The 14,021-nt window shown below is 42.7% G+C and overlaps 1 protein-coding gene across 2 annotated transcripts in view; it reads left to right on the plus strand.

The window, feature by feature from the left end:
• The first annotated feature begins 1,982 nt into the window (after nucleotides 1-1,982).
• The window catches only part of Wdr72 (WD repeat domain 72), a 181,341-nt gene continuing 169,302 nt past the window's right edge, over nucleotides 1,983-14,021 (plus strand). For both annotated transcript variants that reach the window (XM_069995375.1, XM_069995376.1), the window contains exons 1-2: nucleotides 1,983-2,042; nucleotides 13,400-13,544. The gene's annotated coding sequence lies outside the window, so the exon portion shown is untranslated. The remainder of the gene's footprint in view (nucleotides 2,043-13,399; nucleotides 13,545-14,021) is intronic.

Consider the following 14,021-nt stretch of genomic DNA (forward strand, 5'->3'; position numbering starts at 1 on the left):
CATTGTACAAACCAATGTAAGAGTCAACACTTATTCATGGGGTGAGACTTTCAGGAAGGAGCCCTAGAGGGACACTTCACCCCATAAACCAGGCATAGCAACCTCTCTGAGTCCATAAACAGAAACAGTAATGCATGAGTGGAATAAACAAGGAAGAGGTGGGTAAGTCATTCTTGTCATTTGCTACTTACTGACTAACCAGGAGCTGGCAGTTTTGTAGTAGAATTCATTAATGTTAGACCCAAAGGAATCCTGTTCTCTCTAATCTGCCTTTTCCATTATACAGACAGGAATCTGAGACAAATTTATACACCAGAGCATTAGGCACTTTTTTTTTGGCTTGGGGGTCGGTGTTGTCCTTCCCTCATAAGCAATAACAAACGTGATTTACAATGTCAAATTTATAAAAGATCCACCAGGTACTGATGGCTCATACTTGCGAACCTAGATACTCAAGAGGCTGAGATCTGAGGATCATGTTTAGAAGCATTTCCAGGCCCCCCACCCAAAAAAAGCATGAGACTTATCTCCAATCAACCACCAGAAAGCCAAGGTGTGGCTCAAGTGGTAGAGTGTCCTCCCCACTTTTTGTGGCTTCTAAAACCACCATGGATCCTAGGCACTGAATCTAAGGTTAAGTCAGCCCTGATCTAGCCTGACACAGGAAGGTTGAATATGTTTAAGACCTTCATGCTAGAGAATGTGCGAAGCAGGCTAAGGATATCAACTTGGATAGAAGACCCTTCAGACTTAGAAAGTCAGGATTGGCAAGGGAACTTCTTTGGAGAGCTGGGAACTGGGGTTCCTTCACAGTTGACTGCTAAGATACTCATCCTTAGCCATGTTTTAGGGGTGTCTACTGTGAGCTTCACAGCCTGCCTTTAGCAGAGCTTGCTGTCCAGCAGAAGAGGCCATATAATTGCAATAAACTGTAACAGGTGCTCTGTAGGACACAGGAAAGGAGGCAGTTTGCAGACAATCAGCAATGTGCACGTGACCTGAGAGGGACCCTGAGGCTCCAGATAAACCCAAACCAGGAACTAAGAAGCCACTCACCCCCACCCCCCTCCCCCCAGGGAAGAAAAAGAATGTTCTAGTATCAAGGCAGTGGGAAAGGCGCTCAGGGGAGAACTAAACCTGGCTTGTATTCTGAGAAAGCCAGGAATCAGTGAACAAGGAGGGGTTATAATCTCTCCCACCTGTTTTCCAGACCAGTTATTTCTTGGAACCCAAAGGAGTCCCTCCGAGTTTGGAAGCCCCTCAAGTTTGCGATTCTTAGAGTTTTCCTGGCTCACCCGTGCACATACAGTCTGGAAAGCTGGTTTTAAATGTAACCTTGGGTATTTTTTAAATTTTTTGGTATGTATTTGCTTCTTAATATAAATTTACCTATTCTTGACGCTTCCAAGGTCGGCTTTCCTCGCTCACCTAGGGAGGTGGAGTCTTGAAGGAAACCCCCAAGTTTTTGGGGGGTTCTCAGTCGCTGAGGTCAAAAGTTCAGGTCACTTGATCTAGTCTGAGGCCACAGCACCACACGAACTCTCCAGACCCAGAAAGGACCCGGCACCAGCAGGCTTCAGGCCCAGCCGGCTGATTCCCGCCAACGCCGCCTCAGCCACCACAGAGCTCCGGAGCAGGTGACAGGTGAGCAAGCAGCCGGCGGGCGGGAAACTGGCTGCAGCTGGGCCGGCGGGAGAGGAGGTGTGGCCTGAGCGAGGCCGTGGGCGTGGTGGGCGGGGTTTAGGCTTGGTCCGGGCGAGAATGGGCGTGGTATGGACGATGGTGGGCGGGGTAGAGGCGGGGCCCGGAGCGGTGGCGGGCGTGGATGTGGATGGGCTCGGCGAGAGTGGGCGTGGTAGGGGCGGGATCTGAGGCTGTACTGGGCGGGGCTTGAGTGGAACCCAGCGAGAGTGGGCGTGGTAGGGGCGGGGCCTTGGGGCTGTAGGAACTTGTTCGTGTTGGATGGGGCGGGGCCTGAAGACTGACGGCCGGGCGCTCGCGGAGTTGAGGCGCCTCAGCTGCACCGCGGTCGGGCCGCTCCGGTGAGGCGACGCCCCTGGTTTGACTCAGGCTCCCCTGTTCTGGGCACTGGGTCCTCCGTGGTCCCCGGCACGCTTGGCTCTATTTTTTGGGGGGGCTCCTTGTCCTCCCCTCCCTCCCCTTGCCCCAGAGCCGGGTGCCCGGAGGGCGGGAAAGCCAGGTGGGCGCGCGGCACAGTGGCTGAACTTTTTCTGGGGTTCCCCGTTCGGGCCGTGAACTTGAGGGGCTCTGGGGATGGTAGTGAGGGAGGTTTGGGGGGGTTTATTTGAGGGGGTGGGGGGAGTCTCTGCTTCTCAGGTACTTTTAGGGACCTACTTTAAGAAAACTAGTGGAACAGTTTCTGGGACTCGGGCTTCTCAGTTCGTTTGCTTGAGGGGAAAAGCGGGGTGGGGGTGGGGAGAACTTGGGGTCTCCTTGTGGGGGCGGGGAGGGGGAGTGCAGAAGCTTGGTCAGCCTTACTTGCTGCACACCTGCGGACGAGGGGGGGGGGGGGACGATAAGGATGCCCAGGAGAAGAACCTGGAAGAGGTCACACACAACTAGAATATTCTTTTCCAGGTGCTTCCTTGTCCCGGCCTTCCTCATTTGTCTCAGTATTTTGTAAACAGTTAACCAAGGTCTAGAACTGGAAGCAACCTTCAGTTCTCCTCCTCCTCCTGGGCCTCCCCTTCTCCTCCCACCCTCCTCTTCCTTTTCTTCTCTCTATCTCTCTCTCCCTTCCTCCCCACGCTCCTCCCTTCCCCTTTCCCTCCTTCCCTCTCTTTTCCCCTCTTCTTCTCCAAATGAGTTAGGGATATGATTGCCTGAAGGAAAGAAACTTGGCTTTGTTCTTTCACTTCTCCATCCAGCTGCCCCTCCTTATTCATACACTAGAGTTCTTCTTCTTCTTCTTCTTCTTCTTCTTCTTCTTCTTCTTCTTCTTCTTCTTCTTCTTCCTCTTCCTCTTCCTCCTCCTCCTCCTCCTCCTCCTCCTCCTCCTCCTCCTCCTCCTCCTCCTCCTCCTCCTCCTCCTCCTCCTCCTCCTCCTTCTTCTTCTTCTTCTTCTTCCCCCTCCTTATTCATACACTAGAGTTCTCCTCCTCCTCCTCCTCCTCCTCCTTCTTCTCCTCCTCCTCCCCCTCCCCCTCCTCTCCCTCCCCCTCCTCCTCCTTCCCCTCCTCCTCCTCCCCGTCCTCCTCCTCCCCGTCCTCCTCCTCCCCGTCCTCCTCCTCCCCGTCCTCCTCCTCCCCGTCCTCCTCCTCCCCCTCTTCCTCCTCCTCCTCCCCCTCCTCCTCCTCCTCTTCCTCCTCCTTCTTTTTCTTTTTTCATTTTCTCAGTTTTTGACCAGGGGAGAAGAAAGTAAGTGCTTTGGTCACACCAAGTACTTGTGGTTAATTTGATCTTGTGGCTTTTTTTTTGTTTGCTTATAAACATGGTTTGTTCCTTGGCCTTCTTTGAGTTGCATCAACATGAAAATGTGCCAGTCTTGTTTTCTGTAAAGAATGCAGAGGGCTGAAGGAGAAAGGAACTGTCCTTGAAATCAGTGGTTTCCCCCCCCCCAAAGCCACCAAAAGCAGCCCTGAGTTCAGTTCCAATATTCTCACCTCTTTTGGAAAAGGTAATTGTAAACTAGATTTTTTTTTTCCAATTTAACTGTTAAGCTTCTGGTTGTGTGTGAAATCTTCTGTTAATAGACTTTAGTGGAGGGAATGTTCTAGAAATCTGAGGTTATAGTTTATAGAAGACTACCAGAATAGGAGAATATATTTAAGTTATTATGTAATAACAATGGGCTTTGAAAACACTAGTATCAGGAATATTTCAGGTTTCACAATTGTTGGATTCAGTTGTCTTTTGGGCCTGACAATTTACATTTTGTTATTTGCTATTGATAATGTTCCTTAATATTGCTGACAGTCGGTGGCATTCTTTATTCTGGCTTGAAAATTTATTTACATTTTCTATTATTTAGTAATAATAATGTTAATAGTACTTCTTAATATTGCTTACAATGGATGGTATTCCTTATTAATAATTCCATCAGTCTATTATAAAAGGTATTTTTCTAGAGCCCAGATTGATATGGAGTTGTAAAAATTTTTTTAGTTGTAAAATTTCTAGATTTAGTTCGTGTCTAGGCCAAAGTGGAGGCAGGATTATTTGCTTGGGATGTTAAATAAAAGTGTTTAACTATGTGCTGAGTTCTAGTCTCAGATCAGCTTTAAAATCTTTGGGATCTCAGCAAGTTCTTTAACTATTGTGTGTCATTTTTAATCTTCAAAATGAGGGAATTATCTCTGGCTGGAAAGGACATGCAATACTTTGGATCTCTTCCTTGGATCCTTTCTTAAAATACAGGTGTTCACATTTAGAGTAGTTGTCATTGCTCTAGAAGAGTTTTCACTAGTGTTTACTCTCATTTCCAGAGGGTGTTCTAGCCTTTGGACACTACTATTGCCTTACACTTAAGTGTAAAGCAATAATTAAGAGCCCTCAACTGACAGGTCTGTTTCTTTTCTAACTCTGACTCTAGATCTCATTTACCTTGGGTTTAGGATAATGTGTAGGAGCTTTCTGAGGATCAAGTGAAGCAATTAAGTAATGAAAGCAGCACAGAACCTACAATTTAATAGTCAACAAGTAGTGGCATTTACTATCTTAAATGATGTCTGCCAGTACTGGTGCTTGAACTCAGGATCTCATACTCTCATTAGCTTTTTGGTCAAGGTTGGTACTTCTCCACCTGGGCCACATCTCCATTTCCAGCATTTTGCTGGTTATAAAAAAGTCTCATGGGCTTTCCCACACAGGCTAGTTTTGATCTGTGACCCTCATGTTTTAGAAGGCTGAATTAGCTAGGATTCCGGGCATGAGTTACTGGTGCTCAGCTTCTTTGTTTCTTTTTTTTTTGGGTGCAGTCGTGGGGGCTGGGCCTGAACTCTGGGCCTGGATGCTGTCCCTCAGCTCTTCAGCTCAAGGCTAGCGCTCTACCACTTGAGCCACAGCGCCACTTCCGGCTTTTTTCTTTTTGCTTATGTGGTGCTGAGGAATCGAACCCAGGGCCTCAGGCATGCAAGGCAAGCGCTCTACCACTGAGCCACCTTCCCAGCCCCTCTTTGTTTCTTTTAACAATATGAAATTTAACTCAGATTAATGGAAAGTCTGACATAGAGGTGCTTTTAAAAAACACAAGATAGAATTGTGATCTATTAAACCAATTGGTCTCATGGTTAATTGGTGAGTTAGCCATAAACGGTGAAAGTCTAGAAAGCTGACAGGATTTTAGATGTCACTGGAGAAATTAGAAAACACATCGATCACCAAGGATTTTTTTTCCCCCATCTTCCCTTCACTCTGCAAATCCCACAGCTACACTCTTAAGCTGACTATACAAACTGACTTATCTAAGAAGAAGTAGAAAAGAGAAGACTTTTGAAACGAAATTATCCTCATTCAGAGTTAATACATGAATTCTGACTCCCCTCTTGTTCTATGTAAAACTCTTTGCCAGAGCATTTCAAGTGGAGAAAATGTACAGGTCATACCCATTAGGCATTGAGAGTAGAGTTCAGTTAGAATGAATCATTAGAGCAATGGGGTAGGTACTCTAATAAGGAAAGGGAAGGCTGGAAGCTGAGAAGTACTGAGCATCCATCAGGGAAGGCTTGGCAGCTTAAAATTTAGTTCCACTTCTGAAGAGCAGGTCCATTTTATAGGCATTTGCTCAATAGAAATACTGTACTGAAAAACATCTTACGCAAAGTAGAAAGTGTTGGTAAGGTGAGAATGTGTAACAAATTCAAATTATGGCAAGTTATTTTACTACTGTCCCATTCTGTTGTGGTGATGAGGAGATGTTGGCTAACCATTTTACCTCTGAGCTTTGGTTTTCTGAAATGTAAGATGGGGGTCTTGCTATCGTTTTACATAATCAGGTACTGATTTAATTTTCAACTGTTTCCTTTGGGGGGCATCTCCCTAACATTGTGGGAAGGCTCAGTTGTATGTAAAGTACTCTGCTCTCTGATGCCCAGTAGGCCCTCAGCCTGTGTGGTATCCTCTCCTTCTCTCCTCTTGATTAAATAGAAGCAGATGATAACCTAGACCTGACTACTGAAGGAGTTTATGAGTTTTATTCTTACTAATCAAAAGCAGACCAAGAGATTTGTGCTGTTGGTTTAGAATGACCTATGGGATGCTTTACTGTCGTTCTTCCCTAACTACTATAGGCTTTCCTTCCCCCCTGCTGTGTTAGTAGCCTGTGTTTTGGCTCTGTGAAAGAAGTCCCCCCCACCCCACCCCCACCTATCCCCAATACATCTTGAGTGTTCTCTGCTGGAAACAGGTCTACATTCCTAGGTAGGAATGATAGGATCTCTGACTATTTTACACCCAGGTTATGTTTCAGTCATTGAGTTGGCTTGAGCTATTGATGTGAGTCTTAAGAAAAAGATATATAATTTTATTTTATTTTTGTTGACAGTTGTTAGCCTTTAAAATCCTTCTAAGTCCTGAAGAATGTGCCTTGAAATTCTATCTCCCTTGCAAACATTGTACAAAGAACAATTGGATACCTAGCATTTTCTCCTTTTGTCTCTTTCTCCATATAGATTTTGAAGAAAACACAGTTTTCTTAAGAAAACACAATTTTTTGTTGGAATGTCTTGCAATTTCTTTTTGGGTCAATTTTAATGTTTCTTTAGTTGTTCATGTCATGAAGTTTACGGAGATTGATTCAAGTTCTGTAGCCTCTAGTGTGAGTGTCTTTGGAGACGAAGCTTAAATTCAAATTCCTGTACCAACCCTGTCCCTAGAGTTTCTAATCATTACACCAAGTGTGGAGCCCAGGAATTTGCCTTTTCATAGATCTTTGAGAGGATGTCAATCTGATTCTGATGAAACTTCTCTTCCTCCTCCTCCTCCTCTTTCTCTCTCTCTCTCTTTTGCAGTACCAGTGATTGAACCCAGGGCCTTGTGTAAGGCAGGCAAGACTCTTATCACTTGAGCCACACCTCTAGCCCTTTTGTTTATGTTTTATTTTTAAAAGAGGTTCTCCAACTTTGCCTGGACTGGCTTCAAACAGGCTACTTTCTACCTCCAGAGTAGCAGAGAGTACAGGTATGTGTTACCCCACTTAACTACTTTCTTTTTTAGTCAGTGGTTTTCCTGTAGCATTGGCCACTTTGGAAAACAAGAATCTCTCTCTGTCATGTCAGTGGCTTCTATGTAAAGATGTTGACCCTGCATATATAGGGAAGACTGACACACATGTATCAAACCTGTCATAGATGAGGAAACTAACACCTGTAGACTTGTGTGGAGATGTGTATATATTAGTCTTGTACTGAAATGTATTACCCATTATAGAAACTAAATTATAATAATTGATTTTTGTAGATAACATTATTTTTACTTCATTTCAATGTTAAAAGCAAAAAAAATGAGAAAATGGGAAAATGAGAAAAAGAAATGACTTGTTGAGTCCTGTAAAGTCCTTAAACAACTTAGTGTATCAAGATACCTACTTTCTTTATTACCACCTTCTTATGTTAGGAAGTACAAAGGATGAATGATTTCAGAACTAGGAATGTAGAAGATTTGGTTTCTAGCAATTACATCTTTTATTATACTGAACTACTTTTTTTTCTTTTTTCTTTTAAAGTGGGAGTGATAGGTAAGTTTATTAGGAAAAGAATACATTTTCAATAGACTGAAAGCAATTCATCTCAAGGCTGAGAATGCTTAGGCACTATTCTTTTTCAAAGTGTGGCTATAAGTAGGCAGCAGAACATTTCAGCCTCTAAAAGGCCCTTTTGTACCCACTCCTTAGGAAGGGTAGGTAAAGCACAGCTCTCTGTATATCTTTGAAAAGCAGGCTTCAGCCCTTGTGCCATAGGTTCTATGGTCTTAGCATCTTGGGGTAGGATGGGTATCTTCATTTCAGTCTCAGACAGCAGAGTGAAGCACAACATACATATTTCATAGATAAGTTTACATTCTGAATGACTTAAAGCAGAATTTCCTTATTTCCTGTAACATACTTTGCAATTTTCTTCCTCTCTTTTAAATGTAAAAAAATTTAATTCCCAGACCTGCTTTTGAGAAATATAAATGTATAATTGCAATACATTTACAAAATGTACTGTAGATTAAAAAAAATTATTGTAAATTGATTACTTCACAAATTGAAGATAAGTGGGGTAAGTTTTCTAGCTCTGTTTTATTTATGTATTTTTAAATACTTAAAATTATCCTTAAGGAGTTATACATAGGGGTTTCAATTCAGCATGTCAGTTTGTGAATATAATGCATCTGGATCCCTATCATCTCTTCCATCATTCTTTCCCATCTTTCCAACTGCACCCATTGCCTCAAACAATGACTATGACTTTGTAGAGCTTGTTATCAGACACAAAATAAGTTATCTACCCTTTTCTTGAGGTACTAAAAGGACCATTTGATGCTTCCTCAGTATCTGCATTTTGATTTCCTATTGAAAGACAACAGGAAAAACTTCATCTTATTTTTTTTTTCAGTGAAATCACAGAGGTAAACCAAATTCGAGTGACTCTTGAATTGCTAATGAATGTTGGTTGCCTGCAGAAGGAGAAAATTATTTTCTGCCCTCCATGTCCATGTGTATCGAACATGTGTTCTGAGTAGTTACTCTCTTCACTGCCTCTCTTTCCAGTTGAGGTGCAACATAAACTATTTTAATTAATACTATGCCACCAAAAGGGATTGAAATAGCCAATTGAATTCTGCCAAGATAGAGTCTTTTGATGAAAACATATCTTTATTGATTGTGGATGAAGAAAATCATTCTTAAAATGAAATCCAGAGAAAAATCATATCCCTCAGAGAAAATTTCTGAGTGGCAGGCTGAGATTAACATCATAAAATTGAATTGTGCTGCAAGCCTTTGATGTAATCAGCAGCTGGGAGATGGTGTTGCCCTTGCTGTGTTCCTTCTGATTGTGGTGAATTATTGTGCGGAATGAAATAAGTGTTTCGGGTGTCCCTCCTCCAAGAAATACAAACAAGGTATTACTAGGTAGTTTCTTCCTAGTTAAAATGGGTTGGATCGATTCCAGGCTTCTTAGATTCTCATAGACCCTGGAGTATAGAAGTTGGGAATTTAATACCCTAGGGACAGAATTTCTGGTTAGCACTAGATACTCACTTAGGTCGGTAGAAACCTAGCAAAACAGGACAAGAGGGATACTCCTTGCCAGAGACTGTTTTGGAATAAGCAGAGGTTTTGGTATATTAGAAAATGTATATTGTCTGGTTTCTGTTGGCCAACAGGTCTGGCTCAAACTCCCCCCCCTTCAATCTCTCTCTCTCTCTCCCTTCCTCTTTGCCCCTTTATTCCCTTCTTCCCTCCTCCCCTCTCTTTTCCCCTCTCTTCTCTCTCTCCTTCTCTTTCTCCCTCTTCTCCTCTCCCCCTTTCTCTGCTACCTCTTAGGACACATACTGTATTGAAATCATCTCAGAATTAAATTTTCAGTTTGCATAATGACTTGTTCCATGGCAACAGGATCACAATGAACTTTTTGCTGTTAAAAAATATTGTAAAGGGGGGTTAAGTAAGGTAGTAAGTAAGGTAATGAATACTTTTTTTTTTTTTGTTAGTTGTGGGGCTTGAACTCTGGGCTTGGGCGCTGTCCCTCAGCTCTTTATCTCAAGGCGAACGTGCTACCGCTTGAGCCTCAGCACCACTTCCAGTTTTCTATTGGTTTATTGGAGATAAGAGTCTCAAGGACTTTTCTGACCGGGCTGGCTTTGAACCAAGATCCTTAGTATCTCAGCCTCTTGAATAGCTAGGATTACAGGCCTGAGCCATCGGTGCTTGGCTAATGAATACATTTCTTTTTGAACACTGTTACTCCCTCCCTCATTTTCTCCTGTTTTCCCATCCCTACTCCTCTTGCTGCTAAGTTTGTAAAGTTTCTTTCTTTTTTGGGGGGGGAGTCTGGTCGTGGGGCCTGAATGCTGGGCCTAGGCGCTGTCCCTCAGCTCTTCAGCTCAAGGCTAGCACTCTACCACATGAGCCACAGCACCACTTCTGGCTTTTTTCTTATTTGCTTATGTGGTGCTGAGGAATCAAACCCTGGGCCCCATGCATGCAAGGCAAGCGCTCTACCACTGAGCCACCTTCCCAGCCCTAAAGTTTATTTCTAACATTGTGTCTAGTATCATTAGTTCATTCTGTGTCCCTTCCATGGATCAGATAAACTTATATACAAGACAAAGGGTACAGAAAACTAAAACAAAAAAAAATAGAACTGCAAACAGAACATAATAAGAACTTCTATGAAGTCCTTATGTTTTGAAAACATGCCTGCCCGTATACATATATGTGTATACATATATGTTTATACATATGCTTCTATACATATGCTTTCATATGTGTAATGGATAGGCTATGTAGATTAGTGAACACCTACTTACAGATTTACTCAGACTATTAAATTATTTGGTACCTTGAACTAAATTGTGTTTGTTCTGCTTTGTTTCATTTTCTTTATAGAAATAGGTGCCTGGCTTGCCTGTGTGGAGTGTAAATAGCCGATGGCATCATCCTTATGTACTCCCAAGCCCTTTGAAAAGGAGGAATGGCCTTGAGGTCAGCCAGACCAGGGGTGTAATCAGTACTAGCAAGGGATTCAGATTAGCCACGTCTCCTTTCCCTACCTTTCCCTACTTAGTGATAGGGGAGCAGCTGAAATGAGAAAATGGTACAGGGGAGCTTCAGCACAGTGGCTAGAGCACAGCTGATGTTAAGCAAAGAATGGAATTTGTAATACCATGCCTTCAATGAAAGCAGAAGTGGAGAAGTGTTTGGAAATAAGAGCAAGTAGGAAGAGCCAGGACCAGGGATCTGGTCCTGCAATGTGAAGACTATGAAAAGGAAGCGGGGCTTTCTTAGCTGATACCAGAAACCCACAAAGATAAGAATGGTTGGCTGCTGAGCACTGGTGGCTCACACCTGCAATTCTAGCTACTCAAGAGGCCGAGATCTGAGGATTGGGGTTTGAAGCCAACCTGGGCAGACACATTTGAGAGGCATTTATTTCCAACCAACCAGCAAAAGACTGGTGGGGAGGTGTGGTTCAAGTGTCAGAGCACCAGCTTTGAGCGCAAAAGCTAAGGGAAGTTGCCCAAGCTCTGAGTTCAAGCCCCTGTACTGTTGCACACGTGTGTGTGCACACACAAACACAAATAGTTGCAATTGGTTCGCCTCCTGTGTTTTCACTTAGTGCTAGAATGGGCTGGGTCTTGGAAAGTCCTTTTTCAAAAGTTGAGCATTCCAGTAAGGCTAAGATCCATTTGGATTCTAATGTTCAAATCTTGGTTCTTCTCTACTTTTCTTAGAGAAGCGTACTTATGCATTCATCTGCCTGTAGTGCCGGTCATTGTTTTAATAAAGATTTCCCTGGAAGATGTTTCTAGTTGCTAAGCTGATCCAGAAAATACTAGAAAGCTTCTCCATCAGGGCGTATCCCCACAGGCCTGTATTCCTACCAGTGGGAAGACCTGCCATCTGTTTTCTCTGGAAGGATGGACATAATAGCAGTGGTCTGACTTTCATTGTTGGCTCAAGCTAGAGTTGAAAGGAGGAAAGTAGAAGTCTGGGCCAAGGAGGTGATAACTAACTCCTGGAAAAGCATGAAGGGTTTTTTTTTTTTTTTTCCCATGGCAAACCATGGTAAAAGGGCTGAACTGTTTGTAAATTAGAGAATGAACTCCCCATTGATTCTGTACCTTGGAGCCTTCAGGCCAGTGCATTGCACTGGTTACTTACAAACTTAGGATCTGAGTCAGAAGAATTCTGGAAGGCAAGAACCTGTGTTTTTTTAATCTTTAATTTAGCAGAGTCTACTGAGTGAATAAATGTATTCTTCCTCACAGAGCCCATAGTGTGGATGGAGATTTATTACCCAAAAGAAGTAGAGAATAGAATTTTGTATGTGACCAATTGGGTAATTCAGATTAAAATTTAAATATATGCTTCGAGAACTAATATATTTGTTAATCTGATCTAACTTGTAATGAGAAACTCTCTCAAACTGGATGCTTGTTTACCATGGGCTGAGTGGCTTAAATAACAAAACTCTAACAGCTTAGGATGCTGGACATCTGAAATGGAGAGATGGGTAAGATTAGTACTTTCTGAGGTCACAGATCTGTTGTGTCTGGTTTTTCTTCTAGTGCTTGGCCAGCAGTCTTTTGCCATTCAGATCTGGTTTGTAGAAGCAGCATCCTTATCTCTGCCTTCAGCTTCACATGGCTTTCTTTGTGTGGGTCTGTCTCCACCATTTTGATGGGTATCAGTCCTACAGGATTAGGAGTTGCCATGATCAAATAGGACCTCATCTTTGCTGAAATAATCATATTTTTAGAAAGTCATATTCTGGGGCTGGGAAGGTGGCTCAGTGGTAGAATGCTTGCCTTTCATGCATGAGGCCCTGGGTTTGATTCCTTAGGACCACATAAGCAGAAAAGGCTGGAAGTGGTGCTGTGGCTCAAGTGGTAGAGCTCTAACCTTGAGCTGAGGAGCTGAGGGACAGCACCGAGGCCCAGAGTTCAGGCTCCACGACCAAAAAAAAAAAAAAGTCACATTCAGAGAGATTTACAATTTAGAGCTTGAACATATCAATTTATTTCTCCTACTTAATTGTTGTAATAGATCAAGTCTAACTTGTGAATAATAAAATGACTAATTGAGAAGGAGTTCACTGATCTTGATACTATTTACTTAGTAGGGTTTCTATAAAAAGTTTGGTGATTGAAAAAGTCAGGCTTAGTGATGCTCTGAGTATAATCTTAGGACTTGGAAGGTGGAGGCAGGATTGAAAGCCTAATCTACCTAGAACTTTCCATGTCATGCTGGGTTACCTACTGAGATCCTGTCACCTAAAACCAAGGACTGGAGGTGCAACTCAGTGCATCCTCTAGGATTCTGTCCTCTTAAGTTCTATCCCTGACATTGAATCTTCCAATAGTAACATCTAACTAAATAGTATGTACTCTTTAGCGATTTCCACAGATTATCTAACTTTCATATCAGCCCTATTCGATCAGTATTTGTACTTATCTTCACTTTATTGATGAGGAACACAACACACTATTTAACTGTAATTGAGTTAGCCTTTTCAATCCCAAGTTGACTGACTCAAGGGAAGAACCACAGGCCAGGTGCTATACCTTCCCTTTTAGAGCCAGATAAGGTAGATATTCTGTTTTATGGTGGAGGAATTTGAAAGTAACAGGGTTAGAAAACTCTGAATGTTCAGTATACATGTTAAGCCCCTGAGGGGATCTTTCCCACACTTATTACTTATTTTCAAGCTCACATGGTATTTCTTCCCCCCAGGCATGCTTGCATTTGCTCTGACACATCACATATCACCTTGTGAGTGAATTGCCAGATCCAGGTGAAACTCTTTGAGGTCTGTGACGGATTTTATCTTCCTGGTCCAAATCCCTGCACTGTTGGACATTTTGGAGACACTTTGTAGGTAAGTATTTTAAAACTAAATGCATATAAATAAAGATGGCAGAGAAATACCTATTTCTTTTGTTGGAGAGAAAATAATGAGAAGAGTAAATGAGGAGACAGGACATGAAATTTGGGATAATATAAAAATGTTGTAGGAGATTAGTGTGAATATCTTAGACAAATGTTAAAAAAAAGGGAAAAATGTGGGATCTGAACTGATAAGAGAAAGCATGTGTCTGAATAACTTGATAACTGGAAAAAAGCATCATCAACTAAGGGTGTCATTTATTTTAGTGGGTATTTTGGAAATTATAGCCAGCACCTCAACTGCTATGATTTGGACATTCATGACTCCAAAGAAGTCGTGATTCATTTATAGTCCAGGAGGTCAAGAGCATAACATGTTATCAGTTTGGTTCTGAGGAGTCACTGTGCTTGATTGGAGTGTATATGAGATGGAAAGATCCCATCGCCAAAGTAGGAAACAGAACAATGC

Source organism: Dipodomys merriami, unplaced genomic scaffold, assembly GCF_024711535.1.
Source record: "Dipodomys merriami isolate MVZ:Mamm:240054 unplaced genomic scaffold, mDipMer1.0.p SCAF_48, whole genome shotgun sequence".
Classification (NCBI taxonomy): domain Eukaryota; kingdom Metazoa; phylum Chordata; class Mammalia; order Rodentia; family Heteromyidae; genus Dipodomys; species Dipodomys merriami.